Below are 13621 nucleotides of genomic sequence, written 5' to 3'. Positions count from 1 at the left end.
TTTCCATCTGATAATAGAGAAAACAGAAAATAATCAATTATTCCAGATCACTAGAATTAGTTAAGACACATCCAAAGTGTCTGTCACGTTTTCTAGACAATACTCTACATTGTGGCGTTATTAGGCAAACTGAGTACAAATAGTCAGATATATGAAAAATAGGGAACCTGAGTGTCCTGTCATTTTCTCTGCATCATTGCCTATCTATTCCAGGCAAGACGATCCTGCCAGATCATTAGGAACTGTGCCCTTACATAGAAAGACACCTGAAACAAGTGGGCTGCGTCATGAGGTTTAAAAAGCGTGACCATTTCTTGAGTCGCTGAAACCACATTGCAATGAAATAAAAAATGGGAACAAGGCTGTCAGCAAAACTATTTTTCATGGTAAAAACTTTTTCCTTTTTTCTTAATAAAAAGCAGTGTAATGAAAATAAAAAGTTTTAGTGTGAAGTTGGACTTTCAAAAAATGACAGTTATATTATTTGATTTAGAAAGTTGTGCTCATGGAAAAAATAAAAACCTCTTGGATTAAAGAATTTTCAGTTTGAAAATTTCATTTCAGATAGAGTTTGTTCTTAAAATTCACTTTTTATCTTTCTGACTCATGCAGTAGTGGAGATTTCTAGCTAACTTTTAGGTCCTGGCTAAGTTAAATTTGAAGAACTTCAGGGTATATTTCTTTAAAAGTAAACATTACATAGACTCAAGAAAATAGACAATTATTTTAACACACAATTTTTCAAGAAATAAGCAGATAAAGGGGACTTCCCTTAAATCTTCTTGTTTTATCTTAAATTGTTAACAAATAAGAACCCAGAATAGAGGGGACTTTTCATTTGTTTTTATATGGTTGTTTCAGTGTAAATTAATTTCACTAATAATTAGAGGAATATAAGTTCAAGCAACCAAATACTACAAGTTTTATATTAAAATGCAATCTGCAATATGAAAATGTCAAAATAAACGTATATGATATCAGAATACAAGAGTTCATGGGAGATGATAACAAGGAAAGGCTGTTTTTCAAGTCAGTTCCTAAGTCTTGAAGGAAAAGGTTTTCTCTGATGTACAGGACCTCAACGTATAAATTGGAATCCAAGTTAGAGAGAATATAATCTATTTCTTGATACACTGTATAAAATGCATAGCAATGCTGTCAATATTGCTATAGATCCAGATTTCTGTGCTTTTCTTTTCAGTGTTGCTTTCTTCTGAGGACACGGATGTCACAATTGCATTATAGCACTTGAGGGTAATTTCTTTTCTGAAGAACAGGCCCTAACGGCTCTCTTAATGAAATATTCTAGTTCTTTGCAGTTTTGTTCCTCAGAAATTCTTCCAAATATTTAACTATTACATATTAAATACGTCAGTCCTCATCTTTTAAGTATATACATTAAAAATATATCATTAGGGGCCGGCTCCGTGGTGCAGCTGTTAAGCTCACACGTTCCACTTCAGTGGCCTGAGGTTTGCCGATTCTTATCCCCAGTGCGGACGTGGCACTCCTTGGCATGCCATGCTGTGGCAGGTGTCCCAGATATAAAATGGAGGAAGATGGGCACGGATATTAGCTCAGGGCCAGGCTTCCTCATCAAAAAGAGGAGGATTGGCAGCAGATGTTAGCTCAGGGCTAATCTTCCTCACACAATAAAAAGTATATATATATATATATATATATATATATATATATATATATATAATTAAATTCTGTACATTTGATTGTTCCAATGAATTTCAAAAGAATTTTCTTAGTTAGTATTTTCTTCTTAACCTTAACCAGTTCCATCAAAATTCTTCTTATTTTTCTGTCTTACAATAAAAATTTTAATCTATAAGTGGTTTCCTCCTTTCGGATAAGGCTATACTCTCTTTACACATAAATGCACTTCAAATGACCAATTAAATTAAGAACTCATTCTGGGAAATTGGGTGGAACTATTTTATTGTGTGGGAGGTTAATATCATGTCCTTGTTGAGAAAATGTCAGAGTGAAAATGTGCATTCTTTTACAACCCTTATTGGTCAGCAGCTCAGCATGCAAGTCGGGGATTTGCTAATGAATATCTGCAGGTGATGAGCAAAGAAACATTGACACTGGGATAGAAAAGAGACTAAATTGAACTTCATCGCTATTACCAAGAAAATAATACCTACTATTACATAAGAGGAATGGAAATCATGAACATAGTGATTCACTTACTCATTCAAAAATATTTATTTAACACTTATAGACACTACTTGGCCTGATGACTCTACATCTTGGATAGTTTATATTAGCATTATGTAATCATAATAGAATATGATATAAATATAATGCTCATTAATTTCAAGCTTTATAGGACTTTAAAGACCATTCTAGTTCAATCCTTGCTTAAGCAATCGAATAACAAATACTTGAACATCTCAAATGATAGTTTCAAAATCAGAAAAAGAGGTAAAACTAGTTTTGTCGTTTAGTTGCAGCTGGTCTTGCTTAATACTGTGAAGCTCACTCTCTAAGCCTCTGCTTTGCTTTCACCGTTTTCTAAGATTTTTTATCAATGTATTTTTTTTTTTGTTTTCCTCTTTGATTTTACTCGCTTAACTGCTCACTTTTCCTTCATTGCTTTCTATCTTACAAAGTCTTCTCCTTTCTTTTTGCATTTGTTAGTAAAACAACACATTTTTAAGGGCTTAGATATTTGGGGAAAGTTTCTAGTTCAATATTTTTCCTTTATTAGTGATACATTAGTTCTTCTAATATTAGAGAAATGATGACATCATAAGATAAAAAAAGTTTTGTAAAATCGTAATGGATTATTCCACGGGGGCTTTCCTAGGAACTGACTTCAGTTTGAATAAAGGGCTGTAATCTGGCCCGAGAGGTCTACAGTCACCTGGCCTAACAACTTTAGATTTTATCACACAGGTATTAAATGACCAGTGCTCATTCTTAGCAATCATATAGTTCAACCAGTTATATGAATGTTTAACAATAATAGATGCTTAAGTGAATTCCTTATTAAAAGATATAAGAAGAAAATGCAATTTTGAATGAAATGATAGGCAGCAAAGAAACACGGCACTCATGTCTATCAGGCAAAATTAAGTAAGACTGTCAACGTTTAGAAGTAATGGCCACAGCAGTTTGTGAAAATGGACTGTCAACGTAAACTTAATCTAATCGTTGAACTAGAAAACTAAGTGCAATTACGTTGACCTTGTTGATTATTCCAACAATGAAAACGTTTCTTTGTTAAAGAACTGCACCACCTTGCGTTAATCCAATCCACCTTGTTTTGCATTTCCAACTGATCACTGTGCATGAATATGACATGACTTTTACCCTTACTCTTTAGTAAAAATATTGGGTTTTCTGATCCCTTACTCAGGTGTCAAATTAATTTTGATAAGCTTCTACAAATGAGAAAAGTGCCTTCATTTGTTTCCCTTATCGGTCTGTTTGGTCTTTGGCAAAATATTCTCTTCTATGAATCATTAGAAAAATTTTAACTTTCCTTGGCAGAGTTAGCTTTACAGCATATAAACTATAAACACACTAGGGCGTTTTACGGAGAAGTTGGTAGAGGCAGGAGGAGGAGTCATCAAGGAAGCCGGAGACTCTTCAGAAAAATGGAGAACCAGACATTGAGAAAACAAGCTTCGCTGAGCAAGTGTGAAGCAGTAGCAGGCGGGGTGAGAGAAGCTCACAAACTGGAGCCTCATAAATTCCAGGGCATACCAGGGAGATCTGACCAAAATTGTGTGTCTCTACATACAAGAAAGGCAGCCCCAGCATAGAATACCTCATAGGATTGTTCTGTCTAATTTTCATTTCTGAAAGTTCAACTATCTAGAACATTTTTTGATAAAACTTTGAGACTAATATTTTAATATGAGTTGAATAAATTAATAAAAAGAGTTGTGAGTATGCAGATTTTGCATGGACTATACAATTCATAAAATATCCATTAAAATTTAAAGAAATTATAAAAATATCTTTCATCAATTACTGTCTTGTATAATTGATGTCCCCATGAACACACATTAAATATATTACACTTAATATGTACCAAATATATATGGATTGTCTAATAAATTTTCACTCTATGTACACTAAGACCAACAGCAATAAAATATGATAATAATAATAATAGCTAACATTTATTGATTATTTCAAAACACCAAGGTACTCTTCCTATGAGCTCAAATATATTAACACATTTAATCTTGACAATGACTTTATGAAGACAAGTGCTATCATGTTCCTCATTTTATAGATAAGGAAAGTGAGATAAATAAAGGTTAAGTAACATTTGTGCAACTAGCATATGATAAGATAGAGTCCTAGGCAAAGTAATTCATGTAATAAACTACTATGTTCTCTCTCTACCTCTCTCTCTTTCACACACACACACACACACACACACACCCTACACAGTGTCTCTTGAAAGTAAAAAGCAATTCAAGATATAACTTATTCATCTTTCAGAGGTTTTGTAAAGGTAAATATGAATTAAAGCAAAGAAATAACATTTCTCTTGGACAAAAAATTAAGGGAAATTTTAAGTGCTATTAATTCAATCAAGAATTACAATTCCACTGTTTCATTTTCACTCTTTAGGGAGCAAGAGAGAGGGAGAGAGGGAGAGAGGGAGGGAGGGAGACGGAGAGAGAGAGAATGATCCATTTATATTTCCTACACTCTAGAAATGTTACTCTCTCATATAATTAACATACCACCATTTAATACGTTGTAGGTGCATTGATACAATATAGCCTAAGAATCTGAAATACACTAAATAAGCTCTTTAAAAGTATCCTCAATAAAAGCTGCAAAAAGACAGATTTCATGGGCTCATTCTACTTAAAACTCTTTACTATTTATATTCCCTTTTCATTTACGCACCAAAAGAACTATTCATTAGGAAGAAAACATGGACGAGATATATTTTGCAGCACAATTTTTGATACTGGTACATTCTTCATCCATAATTTTCCACAATATAGCTCTTGTACAAAAATAGACACGCTCTTCAATACTTTTTCCTATGATTCATTTCAATGCTTATTGTTATTTATTATCCCTCACAGTTAATCTTTCCCTTCTTGAAATACATTTTCTCTTGTCTTCCAATATGTTGTACTCCAGTCCTTCTTACCCCTGGCACTGGGCACTCCTTCTCAGTTCCTTTGCTGGAACTTCCTCCTCCAAAAGGACATATAGGTCTCAGTCCTTAGGTCTTCTCTTTTGCTCTTCTCTATCCTTTCTAACATTGCATTTGCAGTTTCTCTCTGAGTGAACCCACTCAGGTCCCTGATGACAATTCCATCTACATGCTGCCAAACCATTTCACACCCTCGTTTCTTAATGGTGCTAGAGCTCTAAATTAATACAAACTAATTAGTATAGCAACTTTAATCTCCGTTTAGATTTCTAATTAAATATCTGAGATTTAACTCTCTAATATCAAAATATTAATGCCCCTCCACCTCCCGATAAGAATTTCACCTAGCCTTCCCAGTATCAGTAAATGGTCAAACCACAAATCTAGCAGTCACCCTTAATAATTTCATTTCCCTGATCTCTCCTCATCCAAACTAATTGTAATACTATTGATTATCTCTCCAAAGTCTACTCCTTTAACCCACCACTCCTGTCACAATCCTAGTCCAAGATACTCTTTCTTCTTTCCTAAACTTCTACAATTACTGCCTAACTGGTTTCCTTGCTTAAACTCTGGCCCACCGAGGACCAGTGGAACGCATTTCAAAGGGATTCCATTAGCTACATCACACTGAGACTAAGCTGCCACACCCTTCAAACTCAGACCTCTGTCTACTTCGCCAGCACTCTGATGCTCCAGACTCTTTCCTTTTTCCTTTCACAGTTTTCCAAAGTTTTCTTCCCCTTATTCCTTTAAACTTGTTTTTTCCTCTGCTAAATGTAGTCTGTACTAGGAAGTTTATACGTCTAACTGCTTTTCTGATCTAATTAAAACATCTCCTTTTCCAAGACTTCTTCACTACCCTTATATTTAAGGAAACCCTCCATACCCCGTCACTCTCCTATCATCCCTATTTTATTTCATTCAAAATACTGTTAACAGTCTTTAAAATCACGCATTTTAATTTATTGGTGAGAATTTATTGACCACTTTGTCTCACTATCTTCAGATCTTACTTATTCATTGGTACATTTACAAAAGTTAGAACAGTGGCTGGAGAATTTCTAGCGCTCCATAAATATGTACTCAATAAACAAACAAAATAATGCATTAACCTCTGAATAAAAGAAATACCAAAATATTAACTGTTACCTTAGATTACTTTATGCAGATTTGAATTGTTTAGCTAACATCGAAAGAATAAAATATTTACTCAGAGAAAGTTGACAGCAGAATCTGAAGAAACAGCCACAAGGCAGCTTTGCAGGTCACAGCATATTACCAAGTCATCGCGTTGCCTTTACAATGCTTGAAAATTAGTTCAGAAAAACCCACAGAGGGTTTATTTTTGTTTCTCAAAAATTTATATAGCAGCCAAAAGACTTTTCAGATAGATAATAGAAAGATTATAAGGGGCAAGAATTTGAAATAGGAATAAAATCCTAAGCACACGTAGTGGGATCTATATTTCACCATGGATTTTTCTTCCCTCTACCCCAGGTTGCTTTTCCTCACATCTAGACTGAATGATCTCCTGAGATTAAAAGAACAGCCAATGTACTTTCCATCTGTTTCCCCGGCGTGTCTCCTGGAGGACCCGTCCTTGAATGGGCAGGCTTCCACTGAAGGCAGCAGAATTCCACATTAGGTATGAGTCTGACTTACATGAAAATTGCTTCCCTTCATCTCCATAACATGTGAACAAGCACATCTTCTCCAAATATGAAAAACTTGTTTTCAAATACGCTGCCTTCTTATACTGTAACCACATCTGTCATATAAAAACTCGAAGCACCGTCTCTCATTTCACCCGTTACATGTTGGAAAAATAAACATACTGGACTCTTCCATGAGCAGTTTTCAATCTTGATTTTCTCACAAGGGAGGAGAGACGTCAACATCTTAAAGTAAGCATGGATAGATTATGTATAATGTAAGTAGTATTCAAGTCTTTATCTGCCTCCAGTTTTAAATCTCATTTAACTGTATAAACTAAATGATTTGTTTATTACAATTATTTGATTATTTATTTACCTATTTGCTTACTTACCAAAAGATGATTTTCCTATAAAATAGTTATGAGAGAAAACTTTTACTTTAGTTCAGAAGCCTTAATAGACATAGGCAGAATCACGTTTTCAGATATGTGACTTACCTCTTTTCAGCTGTTGAGTTTCATAACCGGGTGTGAGATAAAGCTTTCCGAAGTAGTTTAAAAACTATGAGTTGTTCAAGTTATAGCCTTAAACTATGTGAACTTTTCCCTGGGAGTTGTTCTAGATATTAAACCATAGTTTTATAGTGTCAAGGGGGTTCCTAGAAGAGATCTTCTTGAAGAGAAGAGAAAGAAAAGGAAAAAAAGAATCCAGAAGACTAAAGCCATGACACCAAAAGATAAACAAATAACATATAATAGGTATAGCAAAACATAACAATAATAAATGTTTATACATTTGTTAATTTAAATTTTCTCAACCATAAAATAAGTATCTTCTTGTGATTAACATAAATCAAATCTGTAGAGGCAACAGAAACTCTAACCACACTGAATGGAGAGCTCTTTACGAAGAGTAGCTGCATCTTACGACATTTGGAACCAGCATCTTGAGCACTTTCTTGGTATTGACAGTATATTAGTAAATTCACAAATGCTCTTTCAGTTGAAAAACACTCCCCAAAAGAAGGCACTGCTATTAACAGTCAACAGATAATTATCTTTAAGTTTAAGTAACTAATAGTCATTAACAATGGTTGGTAGGGTCAAAATATATACAGAGTTTAATTTTAGAATCTATGCTTATTGCATAACTCTGAAGCATTTTATTTGTGTTTGTTATCCTTATCTGGAAAACTGCTTATCATAAAGTAGTTACTCAAAAAGCGTGATCTTCTATGGTATATCCTTGTATTAGTTGGTGTAATTACAAGCTACTGTTAAGGATGACAACCCCACACATCAGTTGAGGTACATAGTTCACATCAGGAAGCAGTTCTTTTCAAAGTGCTCGTTCAGGATCAAGGCTTCATTGTTAATTTTGATATGTGGCTTCCAGGATTTTTTTCCTAGATTTCTTTGCATCCAATCATAGAAGGGGTCTAGAAGTGGCACTTATATCTTCTTCTCAAATTCTATTGGCTACAGCCCAGCCACATGGTGACATCCCACTAAAAAGGAGAGTGGCAAATGAAGTCTAGGTCTGTGCTCAGGAGAAAGATACCACAATTGGTGAAGAGGCAGCCAGTCTCCTTCTGATAATCAACCATCCATTCTACTCTTCCTCCTGCCGACAGAATACACTCAGCCTCTCCTCAAAGGAGGGCAACCCCAAGTCATTTGTAATCTCTTAATCCAGCAAAATTGCCACATCTTTGCTGTCAAACAAAATACTGTCCCCTCGTAGGAACCATACAAACCTCCATCTAAAATAAATTTTTATTGGTCATGGTAGGAAAAGAAGAATAAAATGATTTTTTTTTTTTACTATCATGCTCAAATTAATATGAAAGTATGGCCGCTATCTGTTGGTTGGTGATGAAGAAGTTTAGTAGGATTCAAATGCATTTAATGTCTCATCTCTGCTCAGATCTGTAGTAATCAAAATGGAGATCTGATTTTTAGTGGAAAATCCAGCTTCCCTTCACAATGAATGTGCTAATTCACTGAAATAATCATTCTAATAGCCATTATAACTTGTCCTTTATCTTTCAAAAATAAAGAGGAGATAAACATGGAAAACACTCTTCCCATTTTTTTTCTATTTTGTTCGGTAGAAAATCTAAATCTTGTGAGAAATTTGGTTACCTAGGCAGGAAAAGCTTATGTTGCTGTTACATTTAACATTTTCCCAAGCGTATAATTTCCTTTTCTTTGTTCCCTGGAAACATTATGACAGTGAAAATGTTACTGCAAAAGAGACACAACAAGAAATAGAAGAAAGGTTCAACAAAATATTATTGCATCCATATGTGGGTTTTTTTCTTTTTTAAATGCAGTTCTCTGGAAAGAATGAAAAACTAAAATTTCTAAACTGATTGAGAGTTGCTTTTTTTTCCTACTGGCCTTGGCTTGTGCACCTCTTGGGACAGTCCATATTTTTCAAATACTATGGTTTGCCACTATTTCCTTTAAATGTCCAGAGTTTTGTGGGGTTTTTTTTTTTTGAAAAATGTCTCGATATTTTTGCTTATTTCTCTGTGGTACTTACAGGAATTTAAATAAAGGCATTATTGTAATTTTCTCCCTCCAAAACCCATTTCCAATAGATTCAGTACTCAGTGAAATGTGATACAAATCTGCCAAATGATACTTCTGCCCATCTAGTCCCTTTCTAATTTACATAATTTTTTTTTCAAACAAAGTATGCTTTATTCAGTACGCCAACATTTGCAGGAAGAGGGAACTAAGAAATGAAGTTAAATTCACTGGAATATGGAATCATTTCTATAATTGTTGCGGTTTTCTTTAATTACAATCACTCAATTTTCCTTACTGAATTCTGAAAAAGAATGTTTCTGACCTATTTAGAGCTTCTAGGTATTACGAAGGACTCCTTTATTTTTCTTTAAACTGGAAAATAAGATCGCGACTTCTGTCTTAAGGAAGCAGCAGCAAATGATTTGAGTGGCAGAAAACGTATTTTTCAAATTCTGTTTCAGGGACTTGTTCTATCTTTTATGAAGGATATCTGACAAAAGAGTCACCTGACCTAAATAACAGGAAAGTTTAGTGAGCTATTGTCTTTCTCTGAAGTTTAAACAAATTTCCTTGAGATTTATGGATTTTTCAAAATTTGGTGTGTTGGTGTGAAAAAATCACACGATTACTTCACTCCCTACTTTTTTTTAATGCCTACTAGGAGTTTACACACTCTATCTGGAGGTCAGATACAGAAGACAGGTGCCTAAAAATCGTTCCATGAGGAACCTGCAGTAGGAAGAGAGAGGCAGATTAATAAACTCAGCGAATTGTTTTGAGCCCGTGAGGAGAAGGCAAAGAACTCATGCGGCAGAGAGAATTCAACGGGAAAAGTGAGCCTTGAGCTGCGTCTTGAAAGATGAATAGTTTATGACCTCACTGGAATAAGAGGTGATAAGGCACGCCCAGCAGGGTGGGGTTGTGTTGAGCAAAGCCACAGAAGCTGGGGAGAAAAAAAATTCGTGTTTTAAGAATACGAAAATGGAGTGCACCTGGGTGTGGACTGTGAGCAGGTGTGCGGCGAGAGTCATGGACTGTTAGGCGGGCGCCTATGCTGTGGCCCCTCCCTTCTGCGTCTGCCCTGGACAGATGCTCTTTCGGGTGGTATTCCTCCGCTCCGACTAGTCCTAGAGATGGTCCTCACCCTCTTCCCCCTATGTACATGCAAACTCCTCCGACTTAGAGTTTATCACCCTCTGTCTTCTCTCATTGCTTTGAGCCACATTTGTCTCTAGGTTAACAGCTAAGCATGTTTTAACGTTTGGATTTACACATATTCTCTTTCCTCCAGTTCTTTAAACAGATTTTAACTGACCATAGTATTTAATTTTCATTGGGGCTGCAAACTGTTGAATATATAGCAATTGCTTAATAAAGTTTGATTGACTTTAATAATTTAGACCATTTTGTCAGCCTTTCTGGAATAGAAGTAGTGGAAGAACGCACGATCTGACCTCCTTCTTGGGAACTGTATTCACTTTATTACTGTTGTAACAAGTTGCCACAAACGTGGCAGCTTAAAACAACAGAAACTCATCATTTTACTGTTCTGGAGGTCAGGAGTCTGACAGTCTCCCGGGGCTAAAGTCAAGGTGTTGGTGGGCTGCGTTTCTTTCTAACAGCTGTAGGGGAGATCCGCTTTGAAGGACCCTTGTGGTTACATTGAGCTCACTCCAATACTCCAGGATAAACTCCCTGTCTTAAATTCAGTTGATTAGTAACCTGAATTCCAACTGTAATCATAATTCCACTTTACTCTGTAGCTTTGCATATCACAGGTCTGGGGATTAGGATGTGTACATCTTTTAGGGCCATGATTCTGCCTATCACAGGGACATTGGGTGAGTTTTTCATTTCAGATTCCAATTGGTATTTAAGTTTTTTTTTTTTTTTTTCCAGAGGCATTTTGAGTATAGGCAATATGGTCAAATATTAAATAAACAAAATCATAAACAAGCAAAAAAACCTCTCACTCATCTCACCATTGCTTTCTAACCATTTGTCCTTTGTTTCGAATGTACATATTGTGAATTGTTTAAAAGGGAATGCATCTCTAATACAGACTTTAATGTTCCTTTGTCATGCATTGCTGTTAGTGTATCTCTGAAAATAAAAACTTTCAAATTTGAGAAACACATAAGCAGACTTTCTTTGCTCTGTCAGATGAATTCCAAAATAGTTTCAATGATTATTGCCCTATTTCCTATAAAGCAATTCACCCAAGTGAGCCATTCTTGTTCTTCATCATGTCTGGACACTACAGAAAAAAATATGACTTTATTCTTAATATATGTGATTTTTTCTAGAACCAGAATTTATTTTCCTATTTTTTTCCTCCAAATTACCTAGGAAATCTAGCATAATTCTAAGCACATAATGCATTTCCACTGTATACCTAATGCACTGTTGGTTTGCCAAACTTAGTGATTTACATAAGCTATCAAATTACAACTGAAACAAACATCCTATGTCTGTATATTTTAGACCTGTCTTTAATAAACAACACATAACTTTATTCTATGAACTTTTTTCAATTTTTGTCTTTTGACTGGAGAGTTTAACCCACTTGCATTAAATGTGATTATGGTTACATTTAGATTTATTTTTGCCATCTTATGTAAATAATCTCTTCATTATGTTTTTTTCTCATTTTTTTTACATTCTTGTATTCTTTGAAATTTTTTCCATTTTTTTCTCCTCTCTTACTTTTATTTTTCCTGTTGTTGGGGTGTGAAATGTTAGTCAACAGTTCATTTATAGCTTTTTGTTTTAAAATTTTTTTAAGTGAAACACTCTCGTTTTTTAAGAAATAACATTTGCACTTGGTGTTTTATACTTTCAGTAAGATATGTCTGGTTACAGTTTTTAAAATTTAATTTTCTTTAGGTTGCAATTACAGAGTTTGTGTATCTTCCATCAACATTGGCAATTTTAAGCTATTCTCTCCTTATTTCTTTCCTTACCTCTAAGTAGGTGTCAGTCAGAACCACCGCTCTCGCTCCTCTGTCTTGTTCTTGCTTTTGTGTTTTTCCCGTCCCTTCCACGGGATCACCACACACTGGCGTCACTGTCCAGCATTTCTGCACTTCAGAGGCCGCGTGCCCATACCCGCACGGCTGGCCCTTTTTACTGACTCTAGATAATCATCACATATGTTTCCGATTCATAAAGGTTTTTTTTCACTGTTTAAATATTCTCCTCAATATTTTTTCAGTTATTATGTATTTTTATTTCTAGATGATCTCTTTAATAGCTTTTGGATCAGTTTACTCATTATTACACTCCTCTTGTTTTATACACATATTTTAATACCTGTCTTTTGCATTTAAAGCATATTTAACTTATTTACTTTACAGTCAATGTTTGGTAATTCCAGCATGTGAATCTGTGCTGACCTCATTCTGTTGTCAGTGCCGCCCTCTGTTACTCACGGTGCTGCATTTCCTCTACATCTGGTCCTTCTTGACTGTGAGCTCCCATTCTTCTATCTTCCGGAATGAGGCCTGGTTTGATGGTGATTTTCGTTTGTAATAGTTCATCCCACAGTTTTATGGGCTCCCCCAACACAGGGTAACATTTACCAAGCTCTTGCAAAGTTTTCTCAGACCAAACTGTGTGACTTTGAGCTTCAAATCTGCATGAAATCTATTTTACGCTTGTTATTTCTCAGTGGATGATGTTTTTCACTCCCTGCAGAGCCAAATTCAAGTCAGGCAATTTTCATAATTTCACCTTCTCAGGTAAAAAGAGTTTTGTGCAGATTCCTGTTAGACCCGCACTTAGAGTGGAATCCCAAGGTTTTTCTCTTGTCCCTTGAATACCAGGTGGCAGTAGATACTGAAACTGAAGTCACCAAGATTTGGAACCCACCCTAAAGCAAAATCAGCTTGATTTCTTTCTTACCTCTCACGATTAGCAATTGCACTTGGTGTTACTTTCTGGGGATCCTTTTGTTTTTGCCAGCTCAGCTATGCATATATAATTTTCTCCAGCATATTTAGTTTTTCAAATGCAACATTGGTAGTACAGGGTATCTAGATTCACATAATACCGTAAATAGAAATATCCTTATAGCTTATACTGGTTACATTGAGTTCTGTGCCATTAATAGCTCTTTATAGCAGCCTCTTTTTTTCTCTGTCTTCATTGGTATACATAGTCATTCTTACTAATCCTTTGTGAGGAAGACTACAGGTATCATAAGTCTGTGCTGAATTTCAGTGCTCATAACAAGAATACAGGGACCACTGTGTGTACCAGAAAGAAATATTAGA

The sequence above is a fragment of the Equus caballus genome, chromosome 20 (assembly GCF_041296265.1).
Source record: "Equus caballus isolate H_3958 breed thoroughbred chromosome 20, TB-T2T, whole genome shotgun sequence".
Classification (NCBI taxonomy): domain Eukaryota; kingdom Metazoa; phylum Chordata; class Mammalia; order Perissodactyla; family Equidae; genus Equus; species Equus caballus.
Note: the sequence above shows the minus strand (reverse complement) of the source record.